The sequence below is a fragment of the Taeniopygia guttata genome, chromosome 4, assembly GCF_048771995.1.
Source record: "Taeniopygia guttata chromosome 4, bTaeGut7.mat, whole genome shotgun sequence".
In the NCBI taxonomy this organism is placed as follows: Eukaryota; Metazoa; Chordata; class Aves; order Passeriformes; family Estrildidae; genus Taeniopygia; species Taeniopygia guttata.
This window is the reverse complement of record NC_133028.1, coordinates 4,840,222-4,847,596: the sequence shown is the minus strand read 5'-3', so window position 1 is coordinate 4,847,596 and position 7,375 is coordinate 4,840,222. Positions and strand designations below refer to the sequence as shown.

The 7,375-nt window shown below is 38.1% G+C and overlaps 1 long non-coding RNA gene across 1 annotated transcript; it reads left to right on the top strand.

Moving 5' to 3' along the window:
* The first annotated feature begins 1,041 nt into the window (after positions 1 to 1,041).
* LOC116808198 (uncharacterized) lies at positions 1,042 to 6,360 on the top strand. The gene is made up of 3 exons (XR_004367663.3): positions 1,042 to 1,180; positions 6,018 to 6,078; positions 6,237 to 6,360. It is a non-coding gene; the product is annotated as an uncharacterized lncRNA (long non-coding RNA).
* Positions 6,361 to 7,375: the final 1,015 nt, after the last annotated feature.

Genomic DNA, 7,375 nt, shown 5'->3' with positions numbered 1-7,375 from the left:
AGTTTTCAGACAATGCTTTGCTTTTTTTTGGACTGAGTGACCTGTGTGTTCTTCAGCAGAGCTTTCCTGCAGGGTCACACAGATGGGAGCTTTCTCCTCTGTAGAATGACAGATGTGACATCATGATGGAGGCACAGGCTCTGGATAGACACAAGGCAGGAAAATGCCAACAGGACCAATTCTCTGGTCTGCACCACGTAAGGACTCAAGCTGTTGTGTCATCTACACCTGAATATGAGTAAGGATTGAACAACATCCTTACTGTGAGGATGGTGAGGCCCTGGCACAGGGTGCCCAGAGAAGCTGTGCCTGCCCCAGGATCCCTGGATGTGTTCCAGGCCAGGCTGGATGGGGCTTGGAGCAACTTGGGACAGTGGAAGATGTCCCTGATCATGACAGAGAGGTTGGAACTGGATGGGCTTTCAGAGACCTTCCAAACCAAGCCGTTCTGTGATGGACATGGCTGCTTGTTATGACTCAGCTGTAATATAGTGAGAAAATATTACTGTTTTGACTTTTACTCTTTAGTTCAATTTATGAGTGCTCATCTGGGTGTCTGGGATTCCCAGTTGCTAGAGCAGACCCTGGAGTGGCTGGCAGTTGGAATAAAAGTAATTAGTATGAATAAAAGCAATGGCAATGGGAAGGAACCCTGCAAATCCTTTAGCAAACAGATGAGACCTGAAGTCCATGCAGTGTTAGTCTAAATGAAGCATGCTCTAAGCACAGTGGAAAACCTTGGTCTGCAATTTTTATAACCCTTTGATACACTAGAGATCACATTTATCCCTTGTCTTCATTCTGATTTTGCAGCTCACTTACTTCCCAGGAAGTCAAGTAATTTGGGATACATTTATCAGCCTCAAGACAAGCTGGGGAACGTCCCACTGGGGAGAGATGATGACTTGGCCTCCTGGCAGTCCCTACCCAAACCACCCTCTGCAATGTGTAACCAACCGAGCTTTTACTGAGTGAACACCAGAAGTGGCACTCGTATTTTACTGAACAAAGACTCTGCCTTCATTAGCTCTCATTGTGATTTGATTTATTGATGAGGACAAGAGAATGTCTTCCAAGGACAACACAGAAAAGTTTGGAGAAGCCACAGCAGCAGCGGTGTTCAACAGGGCAGAGACCACAACGCTCCTGTGGAAACACTGTGGCTACAGGGCAATATCTGGTGAGAAATGGCTCCTGAGACCAGCCCTTGGTGGTTTTTGGGAGTTCTTTTTTGGGAGGGGTCACACTGTGATTTGTCCTAACTTTTTAATTTCCAGCATGCCATGGAACTGTTGTACATTGCAGCATATCTGTGGCCATTTAGGGCTTTATAGCTGCAGTTACTTTTCACACCTGAGGTGCTTCCTCTTCTGCAGAAGCAGGGATAAAACCCAGATCACCTTGCTTATGGTAGCTGTTAATATTGTGGGGACTATTGAAGTTCTAATTGGGATCCCAGTTGCACATGTGTGCCTTGGCTGCAGGTGAGGGCTGTGCTTTGGGTCTAATTCCAAAGTCACTTTGCTGATCACACAATAAAACCTACTGGACCAAAATGGCACTGACAATTAAAAAAACAAAACAAAAACCCCATTGCATTAAAGTATATGACAAACTAAACATCTTCCACATTGGTGTTTTTTTTTGGTTTTTTTTTTTCAAATGCAGAAACACATAACACATAAATCATTTACATTAAGGAGAATATGTAACATAACACTGTGATCAAGGTGGTAGAGACTCTAATGGATGTCTTAGTGTAAAAAGGTCCCTTGACCAATTAGGGGAAACTTCTTTGATTAACAGCCTTTGTATTCACTCTCTTTATTTCTCCTTTATAAGCTCTTAATGGGTATATCAGCTAAAAAAGTAGCCCCATAAGAATCAGCTTTGGAAAAGATAATCTGAGATCATCTAAGTTCACTGCCATTAGTGTGGAATTGTTCTCTATAGCATTGTTTAAGAAGTTTTATTCAGCCTAATTTTGGGTAATTCAATCACAAAATTATTTTTCTGCTTCTCCACAGGCTTCATCACTAACTAGTTGAATAGTTTAAAAAGAAATATAAAGGATTTTTTTAATCCTTATTCTATTGCTTTAGATATTCTATAACCTATCACCTGGCATGACCTGCAGCTTCTTTATGTGTATTAATTCTAATGACTTTTCAGCTGTATTGTTGCAAACAGAGATCAGAAAGCTACAGATTGGTTTGTGGAGTTTTGTAAATTTAATTAGAAGACATCATTTTTCTGTTGATATTGGAAAATTTAATCAAAATTCTATTTAAACACACACACATATTTATGTCTATATATAAAATACACACACCCCTGTTCAGTCTGTTCTAATGGTAAGATCATGGAGCTTAGACCCTATTTCTATTTTAAAATATGCATTATAAATTATGAAATGCATATTCATGAGATTATTTCTGTTTGTTCTTTCATTTAGTTTCTGAGAAAGGCTCAGTGACTGATATGAACATTGTATGAGAGCAGCAGTACAAGAAATTCTTTCTGACCTTAGAACCACAGGGTTTTCACAGCAGACAGAGATGTGAATTCAGACTATAAAATACTTCCAGCTTGTATAAATCACTTTATTTTAAATAGGAAAAATGTAAGAAAAGCAAGTAAAAGGTTTATGTTAACTCCTGTTCCCTACTGTTCTGTAGTAGAACATCTACTTCCAGGCTACCCCCAGAGACTGGCATGAGATAAACAGATGCATCTCCATAATTCTGCTAATTGTAGCAATCAAAAATATCTCTGCTCCATTCTCACTTAGTCCACGTTTAAATCTGTCTTATTATTCCTTTTTTATCCCCTCTCTAATCCAGCTCTGAGAACCCATGAACTCAGAGCCCAAAGCAATAAGAGAAGACTGCAAACCTTAGCTCATCTTCCATTTCAATTGTTTGTGGAATTATGCTTTAGTCACTTTTTAGGCATCAAAAAACACTGGATATTGATTATTTAGTGTAGAAAATGGTGAGGACAAAGATAGTCTGTCCCATAGGAAAAAGATTAATGAAATAACTGCCTATGATTAAGCTCCCTGAAAAAAATCAAAAAAAACCCCACAGGATACCCATCCTGGGTATCAATTCAACCCCAAATTTGGGTTAATATTATTTTTTTTTTGTGAAACCTACATTCAAATAATTCATCCACACTTTCTCACAAACTTTTTTATTAAGCAATCTTCCTTCTCCTTTTTAGAGAATAAGACAACTGAGGATTACTTTATTTACCCATTTTCAATAACGTGGCAGTGCTGGTGGAGGAATTTTTGTGCAGGAATCTGAATTTCTGCTATAACTTTTGAAGAGCAGACAGCAAAGCCCATGCTTGTCATCCTTAGGTTAAAAACCAAATTATTATATTGCATCCTACAGGGACATAATTATCCCTGATACAGAAAGCACATTTACCAGGAGATAATCACATTTCCTGCAAATGTGGCAGCTCCTGAGCTGATGGCAGTGCTATTACCTAAATATGTTACCCATTTCAGCTAATTAGACCTGCAGTAAAAATGGAGAGAATTGCCACACCCATCAGTGTTGATGGGAGAAATAGAGCTGCTTTAGCAACTCTGGCTTCCCTCTGTGCATTTGATGTATTTGTGCTGCCCACCTGCTAACCTGGCATTAAAGTTTCCAGGACACCAACTTATAGTTTCCCATTGCTTATAAATGGTGATAAATCCATGCTAAATCTGAGGGTGTGGGGGAATAACTGTATAATACAGCTTTAAAGCCTTTGTTGTTGTTGTTTTTGTTGAGTTTTTGTTTGTTTGTTTGTTTTATTGGCAGAGTTGGTTTAGAAATCATCTCCAGTTTGGTTTGCTTATTTTTTTTCTCCTTGTGAGAAAAAAGCCATATTATTCTTGGCAATTTTTCCAGTTAAATTGCAGAAGTGAGGATTTTATGCCACTATTTTCTGCTGGTGCCAGCAACTGGCCAGGCAACGTTTGGCCAGAGAGCAGGTGGAGTTTCATACCACAGCACCAGCAAGGTTGAGGGGATTTTTCTGGGAAGATTTACAATATAGCAGAGCTCCCTCAGAAAGAGAAAAAAGCACTCATGGGTAAAATAAAACATTATTGAAGTTTCAGGTTAACAGTTAATGATCACACAGTTCTTTGCAGGCAATTACTGCAGTCTTTTTAAAGCCCCTTTTGTGGCTGCTGAAGGGGCCCTTGGAGGTTCCTGCACTACTGATACCATTTCATCAAACCATCACGTTGCTTGCATCTGAAAATGCAAAGTTTAACATCCTCCTTTGGAATTATTTCATGTAATGTTCTCCCTCACAGTCATTCAGCTGACTGTGACTTATTTCTGCAATGCAGCAATGTCTGAGAACACTGATATAACATCTGAGCACTGAAACTGGAATCTCTGAACAGGTTTAAAATGTATGTGCAAAATGCATCTACCACTGACAGTAACGAGTAAAAATCACACCAACCTAATTATTTGCATTATTTTGGGCTTTTTTTCCTTCTCTCTAGGTTCACAGTCATCAGAGAATTGTTTAGGAAATGACACGGAGATAACAAATAACAAAGACCAGTCCTGCATTAAAGACATACAATAGAAATGCACTCAATGGAAAAAGCTGATCATTGTTTCTGTACATTAATATAGACCCAAAATAACCAAATAATTTCCCTAAGGTGACAAGTCTTTAGAAATGCTCATTGTTAATCATATCCTTTCACGTGGGCCATGTAAATGGAAGAAACACAACCTGTAATAATTCTCTATCCTCCTATCTGAGTGTGCATTTATCCTGGTGCATCATCAAATTGTCTATTTCCTTCCAGGACTCAAATGCACATTTCCACGGTACAGGGGGGCTGGCAGGCTGAGACAGCTGCTGGTGCTCAGTCTGGAGAGGAGAAAGCTCCAGAGAGAACTTAGAGCCCCTTCCAGTGCCTGAAGGGCTCCAGGAGAGCTGGAAAGGGACTTGGGACAAGTCCCGAGTGTGACTTTGTGCGGCAGCACAAAGGATGAATGGTTCTAAACAAGAGGACAGGTTTAGATTGGATCTTGGGAAAAAAATTCTTCCCTGTGAGGGTGGTGAGGCCCTGGCACAGGGTGCCCAGAGAAGCTGTGGCTGCCCCTGGATCCCTGGAAGTGCCCAAGGCCAGGTTGGATGGGGCTTGGGGCAACCTGAGACAGTGGAGGGTGTCCTGTGGAAGATTCTTGTTTAGAAGCCATATATCTTATTATTTAGATATTCAAACAACCTAAAAGCATCCAGTTTGCTGAAAGGAATATGAAGTACCCAAGGGGTTGCCTGGTGAAGACTGGATATGATTTTGTCTATATTTTGTCCAATGAATCACACTTCAGCTGTCCCATGAATGGCTTCTCTTTTAGAATAAAATCAGGTTCAGAGCATACTAACAAAATGTGAGAAGGACTAAAAAGAAAAACCTTAAAAAAATTAATATCTGAAGATCAGCCTTGGCTTACAGTCAAAACAGTGACACAATCTCCTCAAAAGTCTGAAATAAGATATATTTATTTACACGTTGAACCACAACTTGTAAACAAAATTTAGAGATTGATTTTCAATGGATTTAAAAATAAGAATATCATCATTCAAGAAAGAATGCTCACCAAAGCTCTGGTACTATATAGTGCCATATTAATATGCATGCACAGGCATAAACATATGTCATGCACAAAATGCAACCTGATATGAAAATCACAGTGTACTACTTGTTTTTTTTCAGCACTTTTTCTGGAATCACTTTTTAAACAGCATTAACATTAACATTTGGAGTTTCTATCCATAGACATATACTGCATTGATCTTACTACTTCAAGATAATAAAAAAATAATTTATATATATTCTCATGCTCTGAAATCCTTTTTGTTCAAATGTGCATCTTTTAAAATTTTTGCTTATAAAAAGATTCACACTATTTAGGTCAAAATACTGGATTTATAACTCAATATATATTTTTTTTTCTAACCTACTTTATCTTCTATAGATCATTTGATAATCCTTGAGCATCCTGAAAAGCAAAGCAACTTTACCTCATTCAAAGCAAGGTAGGGATTTGATTCTGAATGTAGTAAAGCAAAAATGTGAACTGATACATCGTGGTATTCAACACAAATGTCTTAAAAGGGAAAGAAATGTTGCTTGCATTTATGTGACTTTAGTTTTCATTTTATATGATCCATTAGCTTTTGTTTTCTTCCTTCAGGGTGGATTTGATGAAGACAATATAATCAGAAGGCCCATCCGTCCATGCATTTTGAATCATTGAATCATCCTTTGAGGAAGAAAGTAATGACAGTTTCATAAGGATAAGTTTCTATTGTTTGACCATCCCATACCACAAAAATCTTTGTTGTGATCTACTGAGCTATTTGGAGCCTTTGCAAAGATGAAGGAATGAGTTGTTATATTCTTTGGGCCATGGTAACAAAATCTTATGCTCAAAATAAAATTATAGAGAATGTCCTCACTCCTTTTTCTGTGCTAGTGTCTTGTGTCTCTTTCCTTGTGCAGATTTTATTTTTGAAGCAGCAGTTTTTTAAATGCACCTATTTTATGCTTTCCCAGATCAAAGCCGAACATGGCTCTAGTTTCCCATAGTTGCTGAATTCCTTGCAGGAAAGAGGACAACATCCAATCTGCCTGGTTCATAAAGTGTTGTTAGTTATTTGTCTGTATCTGAACATGTGCTTTCCACTTGCAAAAAGGTTCTTGAATCCTGAGAGGTTATTAAATCAAACACATTTTTTTAATTTTAAAAAGCAAGTTGTTTTGTTTTTTATACATTTATCTTTCCTTTTTTTTTTTTTTTTAAATATTTGCCACCTAATCAAGTCTCAGAAAAATGTGTGAGCAACCAACATAATAAAATGCATACAGACTTGTGAATGTGGCTTGACCCCAAGTCCAATGTACAATAAATTCCATTAATCCCAGATTAAGTATGTGACAGACTGTTTTTATAGTACATCTTCTATGAAGCAGCTACCAAGGGATTCAGAGCTTGGAAATTACTTAAAAGTGCATCTGCTTGGCAAATTCTTATGAATAATAAACACAACATAGTTGTAGGGTGTCACAACCAATTGTAAGCTATTTCCTAACAAAACAAGAGAAGAGTTTTGCAATAAAGTTCTATTCACAGAAATAATCTGGTCTAATTTACTGCAGCACTGAGTTGTTCTCATTGCTAGAGGAAGACCACTCCACAGGCATCCATTGATTTGTTTCCTACACTTCAATTTTCAAGGTGTTAAATCCTGCTGTATTCGTTTTCTGCTGCAAGTCTGGTTTTCATCAAATGCCTAATGGAATCCAAACATGAGAAATTTTTCCCATTTATAA